At 42.4% G+C, this 8515-nt stretch overlaps 1 long non-coding RNA gene across 1 annotated transcript; it reads right to left on the reverse strand.

Moving 5' to 3' along the window:
• Positions 1-396: 396 nt before the first annotated feature.
• On the reverse strand, positions 397-7744 carry LOC120808367 (uncharacterized). The gene is made up of 3 exons (XR_013453325.1): positions 7669-7744; positions 6169-6459; positions 397-523 (listed from the first exon to the last, which is right to left on the reverse strand). It is a non-coding gene; the product is annotated as an uncharacterized LOC120808367 (long non-coding RNA).
• Between the last annotated feature and the right edge of the window lie 771 nt (positions 7745-8515).

Consider the following 8515-nt stretch of genomic DNA (forward strand, 5'->3'; position numbering starts at 1 on the left):
CACATGTGCCCAGCTCTGCCTGTGAACGTCAGACTACCTACGATGATAACCTGAGCTACAGACCAGCTAGGGTCAGATTTCAACTGGAAAAATGGACTTACACTAAATGACCCCTTTCGCCATCACTCCCTACTACTTGGGCATATAGAAATGGATGGTTCATTTGGCTAACAATGGTGATGGCACCACCATCATCCCCACTTAAAATGCCAACTTGTATGTACTAGTTCAGTCGTGAAATTCTCAAACGCAAGTATGATGGACAGGCAAGCTATCCAGAACTGGAATACTGTGGAAAATTGCTACAAAAAATCAATTTTACATCAACAATGAAAGAGCACAGTGTTAGGGCTGGATATTTGACCCGGCACTCAGAGATTCACACAGGAATGATAATCCGTAGAAGCGATTTTAATGAATGCGGATTTCAAGGGAAGGGGACAGCGGGGTCAGGACGCCAGAGGGACGGAGGCCGGCGGCACAGCAGGTCAGAACGGGGACAGCGGGATCCGGACAGAGGAATCTGGGTGAGACAATTAGAACAGTAGGAACACTCAACGTCTTACGGGCCAGGATACGGATTCAAGTTACCACATAATTGCCCTGGGCTTCTGTTTTTTTTCCAAGTGGGAACGGCTATACAAGAAACCTTTGGGTTTCTTAAATTAATTGTACTTAAATTGAAGTTGCAATCTCAATTTAGCATTGGATTGGGCGGCGTCCATCACCAACAATGGTGTACAACGTATACACAGAAAAGCACACGGTACAACCTTTGGGAGCAATTTGTGCTCCAATGTATTGCCCACATTGATCAACCCGCCAAAGTTAGAAATGGAAGACGGGCCCGCTCGAACTGCGAGCCATAGCACTTCATTCTACAGCCATATACAAATCTCAGAACTCATCAGTTAGCGGGGTAATAACCAATAGGTTTCTATTTTGACCATGGCCAATATCTCCACACACTTTATGGCATGCTAAATGCCATGGATTTGAAATGAGGATTTCTAACCGCATCTGCCTTCTGTTATTAAATGTGTCATGTGACATCATGTGATGTCACGTGGACATTGTTTCACCGGCAAGCAACGTCATTTCAAGACACAAAGGAAAAGGACAGTCTAGCCCATTGCCCTCTGAGCTGTTCCAGACACAACAATTAGGTTGGGAATTAATCAGTGTATGGGCAGCAGTGTGCTTTTGATAAGTTGTGTATGAGGGGTCACCGGTAGAAGATTCACTAAAATAAATTAACACTATTTGACCTCAATCTTCTTGACTTCTCGAGTTCATAAAATCTTTAATCACTTACATTAATTGGTTTCCAACTACGTTGATAATGAGAAGGATGTCGAGGCTTAAATGAGTGATTGGCTTGAATGGGAGAGTTTCTAGCAGAGTTTGAGCTGTACATTGAGGTTTGGTGGTCGGGGGGGGGTCCGACTAGTCGTTTGATTTCTTTAAATTACAGATTGTGCTTTTTGAGCTCATGCAAATAATATTGGTGCCATTCCCCACACATTGAAACACGTTATTATTAAACAACTTATTTTTTCCTGACATTAATTGACATTAACTCCTGTCAATTTATGACCAAAACTCTGACTTAATTTACCCCAAACAAATGGATGGCAAGGCACTTAATTTGACTCTTTTTCATCCGGAAAAGATTGCTGAAAGTAGTAATAATGAAGGCCTCTGTTTTTATGCACTAAGAAAGTAAACTTCAACCAAGGACAAAAATCTGGGATATACAGGAAAACAAAGATTTGAAATGCAAAAACAAACACCAACTCCTCATAGCTAGCAGCTTACTTCCCAGCCTCACCTCACCTGCCAGATGTAAGCTAAGCAAAGTGTGAGCAAAACTCAGAAAGCATCCAAATTCTCAGAAAAAATTTAACAAACCATTAATAAAAGTTGCTGCTGACATCTCAATCCACCTATTGGCACCAATCCCTGCAAAGAGCACAAAATACAACAGACCATCCTTCACTGCAGAACTATTTTACCCATCTCCCTACATCCTAACATTCCTTCCAAGAGGACTTGAGGCAAACTGGTCTACACTCTCCTTGAGTGACACATCAATCCCCAAGCTGCAAGCTAGTACAATTGATAGACTTTTAATTATATTGTTCCAGGAAACATTAGACTGGAACTGATAATTAAACAGACAGAGAAACATGGAGACATCAACTTGCGGAGAAAACTACACGCCTCCACAGTGAACAAAGCATCGGGAGAAAAGTGATAAAAATGGGTTTCAGTGTTATGAACTTCTGTTTGCAAACACTTGAGCTAATAATCCCATTGATCCAGTTCTATGCGGAATACTTTCCGAACACATGCAACCTCACTTAAACCGGACAATCTGATTTAAATGATAAAACACTTGATAAACACACTTTTTCCTGTTAAAAAAACTCAGTCATTTATGCATGATCAAATGTATTACAGTACAGCTTATATTTTCAAGACAACCACAGGGAATACAAACAAGTGTTCTGAAGGTCTACTACACCCTGATTTGTAAGTTAATGCTCTCTAGCAATCGCAGCCCATATTAACACTGATGGAAATGTGGTGAGTGCTCCCATTTTATTTAGCATTCATGTCGACCGATTACTGGAGCTGTCTGAAAAGAGTAGAGAAGAAAAAGCAATCATCATCCTAGGTATATCCACTGTTAAGCAGGCAAAGTTGGCGCTCCAGTGTGGTTTGCAGTAGTTTGGCCTCAGACCATCGACCGCTGCACTGCTTTATTGATGAGGGAATGATCTGGGGTTTTGTGCTATCTGTAGTGCCGGCTGATTGATTTACGTGGGTTCCCTCAAAGACAAAGAGTGATGTCTGCCGTGCAAGATTCAGAGATTGCACAGGTGTAATAGAGACAACAGTCATTTCAACTCCAAACTCGGAAATGATGTGGATCAGCTCCGCTGTCATGTTTAGATCATGAAAGTGAGACGTCCCATCTCGGGAATGATGATCTAGTATAATGACTCAGGAACTCATGAAAAGTAGAGGCTCTCTTAGCGGTTTTATAGGGACAAACAATTGCTGTGGGTTGAAAGGTCTTTTTCCTGATGGAACGTTTTTCATTTAATCACATTGGCCGTACGCTTGCCGAGGTGGCCTTGCTTGCATTGAATTGGGGTCTCAGTGAGGTGTGCCTTTGTCTTCATCATTGTCCAACTGCAAGGGAGTTTATATTTTCAGAAAACGTGTTTATTACCAAAAACCACAGCTATTTTAGCGACCACTCTTCTATAAAATAATTCTACTAACAGTGCAGGGAAAAGGAGTATAAAAATGTTTTAAAAAAGGCACAAAAGCGGAAAACAAGTATACTAATACTGCGTAGAGGCAAAGTAAGCAGCACAAATAAGAGGATGCTTTTATTGTGAGGAATTAATAGGATTTTAGATGTTTCTTTGTTTATGGCTATTGATCAATAAAACAAGTACGGCCGGCCGGCAGGAAGAGTTGGAAGCAAAAAATAATGAGGGACATTTATTTTGATAAAAATTAATGCCTTACAGCCACTCCTTTGATCAAGAAATATACTTTAACAATATCCGATTAGGCAGGTTGTTTTGAATTCTGAAATGTGGACACATTTGGACACAGCTTTTCCGGCTCATTTGATCACAATAACAAAAAAAATGCATTTGAGCTAAAGGAACCTCATGAGAGCCGTCACAGTGAAACTTCAGCAGGCATTCTAGCGCTCACACCTTGACCCGGCGGCGCTGAGCATTCTCGTTGACGACACAATGGAACTGTGGATGACTCGCAGTTTCCCGCTATGCCTAATGACCCTTTGATACCATTTGAAAGCTAATCCCCTTCCACAACGTCTGCCTAAGAGCGTACATTGCAACAGATCAGTTTCCAATTAAGAGAGTAAAAATAGTAGCGGACACACATATTCTCCCGGGAGCATATTACTCATTCAAATGTAAATCCTTTTCCCCTGTCGGCTTCTTCGACAGAGCCTTGCTTTGGCAAAGAAACTACACTGCAGATGTAGATGCAAAAAACAGTTTGGGATTAGCGGAGAAGGACGACTCAGGTAAACCTGGCGGTTTGGATTGTAAAATTCGACAGAACTTTGCAGACATTGCTCTTAATTCCGTTTTTTCACTCCTACAAGGCCGTACCCTTGTTTAAACACAGTTAGGAGAGCCTTGACGGCAGGGATCCCCATAAGAGATGGCATGTCAGGGTGAGGAATAGGCTAACTAATGAAGACTCTCATAATCCTTTACCTCGAGCCTAATGGGGCATTTAAAAAGAAGACAATGCATCTTCTGACACATAACCCACTCTTCCTTACACTCTCATTTGTTGGAAATCATGTTTCAAGGGGAGCATAATTAGCTCCAGCAGTGATATAAAGCCATGGTGCCTTTGACAAAAATAATATTGCACCAGAGCATGCATTAATCAGTTGTGCTACTACATTATATTACTCAGAGGCATAATTCACCCATTTGATTCCATTATAAGCGTTCAGCATGATGATTTAATGTGCCACATCTCAGGTCTGTGAGTCCAGATTTTCTTTTTCAGAATATCAGATTATTCCTTTCATGCATCGTAGGATTGTCAAGGATTTTTGTCAATGTGAAATTAATAAAATAATTTGTTTTGTTTTTTTCCTCAACGCATCAGGGTGAAATATGGATTGTGATATTAAGATAAAAAAAACAAGATCAAGCAGATCAAGATGACCACGGTTTTGCAAGGAAAAGACATTTGGAATACTTGTTTGAGTCCTTTAAAACACAACTTATAAAATGACACCTGGCATTTTGGACGTTCCATACAACGTTTAATACGTGTCCCACAAGCTGTTAATGCCCCGAAAACCTTAGCAATAACCGCTGTATTCAAGCTTTATTGAAGTGGAAGGGTGTGTTTCATGACAAAGGCATGCAGCATAAGCCAAGTAGTCCTCTGCAGTGCGCCATAAAGTGTAGCCAACATTACAGGTTATATATATTCCTCCTGCCTCCGGCCATCTTTCAGAATAATGAGAGTCGTATTTCACTTTACTAAAAAGGTCAAGCGAGATTAATTTAGACATTCCCCTTTAAAGTGAGTTAGTTGGAGAAAATGAATCCAACAGATACTAGACGTCTTTCCACCCATGTAAATCCCAGGTGCATTATTGTAGCTGGACGTTAGCCTGAGTGGGTGGTCAAGCATTTTGTGCATTTTAGCAACCTTTTGGCAACCTTATGCTCAGAATGAGTGCTTGTTAACACGGCAAGAGCAACAGAAAGAGGTGAGGAGTTCGGCAACAGAGACGGCTGAACTCGGTGAGGGTTGTTTTTCCACCACGGTGGCCTTGGTTATCCCCGTTTCTCGACCAGAATCTAGCATGACCTTTGCCTCCAGACTAAATATGCTATTCAGAGCACCGGTATTGCAGCAAACAACCATGTGCAATGTGCGAATATTGTGAGGTGGTGCATGCTCCTAAGCAGAGAATATGGGGCTTGTGTTTGGCTCCTTGCACAACACTGTCCTAAGCTCTGTCGAAGCTGGCCGCCATGTCGAGAGCGGTCTGAGGCTGTAGATACGCTCGCAATTGCTTTGTTCTATGAACAACAGCTTTGATATATTACACATTTTTGCTGTGCTAGCGATTACTTTTGATCAACATCAAGTCAACTGCTGAGACCTGGGAACATGGCGTCAAATATTTGAAACACTTTAACTGAGGCGATTAGACAGAGTGCACACAAGCCGAGAGTGAGTCATCCCAACTCCATTAGCTTCCCTGCTGGGGCCGCGAGTACCTCTGTAGATGTCTTCTAATGGAAGCTGTAGCTTATATATTCAGAATGTGCACATGCAGGGTCGTTAGCTCTGAGCATCTGATAACTTCTGCAAGAATGTCCATTTATAATTACAAGTTTGATCGATAGGGACACTCTAAAGAACGAAGTTGTAACAAAATGGAATAATTCTTTGATTGCTTTGGAAGAGCCCTAATTCCAAATATGCATCCTTTCTGAAAGCAGTTGTTTTTCCTCTGCTGTTCTGTGAAAGGCCTCAGCTGCAAGACACCCAGGGATAACTAGTGTCCCTGTCTGTATAAGAGTACCGTTGTGATAAGAAAAAAAAAAAAGTCTTGAAACTTGCTCTCACCTTCACGCGGCGCCTCTGGGAGGGAGTGATTAAGGCTGCCTCCCCAAGCTGGCTGTGTTTTGTGCGTCTGGAACATCGCCCAAACCGGCTTGATGAGAGAAGGGGCCAGCAGGTCCATGGCCACGTAGATATTGTGTCTTCATTATAATCCGCACGGGGCTCCGGGGGCAGCACTCGGTTGAGGCATTCGTGTGTCTCGTGTGTCTCCTCATGGCTAATCTGCAGAAGCACCAGCAGGAGCCGACCGCCTGGGCAGCACGTCTATACATTGTCCGGTAACACACCGGTTGTCTACAGTTAGATCGAGAAGAGGGACATTGAAATAGAACAATTAAATGAAACCAATATCTGTCTCCAGGGGTTGCAAATGTACACTGAAACATACAGGATGGGGGTCGGGAAGTACTCAACACGTCACAGCTTAGCGTTTATAAGCAAGGGTGTATTTTGTTTGTAGATTTGCAAGAGTACACTGGAACTGGGCTTGTTAAAAAATGCATGAGGACTTGATCGATGCAGTATTCTACTCATGCAGTGATGACGGTGCATATTTCCTCTGAAATAAAATGTCAAAGTAGTTAGAAGTGCATGAAAAGGAGCAGTATTTTTTTTTTTGTAGAAGTATCCAACGCTCCGGAAGAATCTGGAGGTGGGAGCAGAGCGAAAAGAAGACCCAAGGCCATCGTACCTTTTCAACGATGCAATTAGCTATCTCTTAACTCATGTTTTTCTCAGGACTTGAAAAGCCACAATGGTCAATTATAGCCACAGGCCAGCAAAAACTAGATAATGGGAGGTTGTCCATCTGACTCCCTTGGTTCATGTGCGACTGTTTAATTACGACGGATCAAATTGGAGAAAATGGGTGTTATGCGGCTATTTTTGTCTCTTGCAGCTGGTGTTCGGAAGTCAATCAAATCAAACCCAATGCAGAGACTTTAAGAGTCTTAAAAAGTTGTCTTTAAAAACATCTCTACTGGCCACCAGGGGGAAACTTCTCTGGTTGCAAAAATACGTCAGATTGCTTAGAAGTGTAAAAGAAAACATTGTGAATATGAGCTCATGCTCTCAATCACTTGTTTCAAGTCTTGTTGAATAAATTTGGATTTTCCTTTAGTAAATGATGCTCCCTTTAGGGTCAAATATCACGCAAAGCAGAGAATGTTTTAGGGCGGGATTACTGTGATGCCCCAGAGCCGAATCCTGTATCACTACATAAATACTCAAAATAATACTGCAAAATAATTTGCCCATAGCCAAAGATGCTGCTCACCAGGTTTTATGATATCACTGAGTCAGGTTGAGGAGGAGGATGATGAGAGAGAAGTGGCATGCGGTTCTCATATTTCTCTCCGACAACAATTTACACTGACTTTCCCTCTTAGTCGAATAAAGTAGTGCAACGCCTATATACGCAGTAATAACCTTGAACATATCTTCTTTATTAATGCAGCTCAGTCAGGACTGAGATTATTTCAGTCAGAGCGGCCGACTGATTACCTTGTCAGGGAACTTTGGCTCAGTGCGTTTGCTCAAACACAGCAGCATACTGTGACAACTTGGAAGTGATCACCAGCTTCAAATCAGCTGTTTTGGTGCGGTGGACCCGCCCCTTTTGGGGGATGACGAGCTCACCTGGGGCCTCATTTATAAATGTTGCGTACGCACAAAAGAAGGCGTACGCCGCTCTCTACGCTATGATTGGTATTTATAAAAAACAAACTTGACGGAAAAATGTACGGTCCTTCACGCAAGCTTGGACCCATGCGTACGCACAAAAATGGGTGAAATGAGAACCGTCTGCAAATGCAAGAAACACGCAAACGTGCGTGAAAGTGCGTAAAACTAGACTGTTGTGTAAATGAAATAAATGTAAATGTAAAACAAACATAAATACAAATGAACGCATTTTCAAAAATAAAAGTGAAATATGTTCTGCAATAATATTGGCATGTTATGCAATTCATCCTCAAAACACAGCTGTTGCTTGTCAGATGCAATCAAATGGACGGTAATAAAATGCCATGATATGTAATGACGCGAAATGGCTGATCTTGCGCTCTTGTGGCAAATGGAAGGAATGGAATGGAAATGGAATTTGGCCTGTTTAAGGGCAGATGGCGCTGCCTCGACTGCACTGGAGGGAGGTTATTGTTTACTCCTGAAAGGTGTGCAAAATCCTGCTGGCATGTGCTGTGCTACATAATGTGGCACAGCTTCCAAACGTGCCTCGACCCCCTGACGCCGATGTTGGCCCAGACCCTGTCCCCGATCCCCAATCATTGCCGCCAGTCTCTCATCAAGAGGGGACAGCTCCGGTGTCCCCTTTCCCACCCGTGGCAGACAC

The sequence above is a fragment of the Gasterosteus aculeatus genome, chromosome 18, assembly GCF_964276395.1.
Source record: "Gasterosteus aculeatus chromosome 18, fGasAcu3.hap1.1, whole genome shotgun sequence".
NCBI lineage: Eukaryota > Metazoa > Chordata > Actinopteri > Perciformes > Gasterosteidae > Gasterosteus > Gasterosteus aculeatus.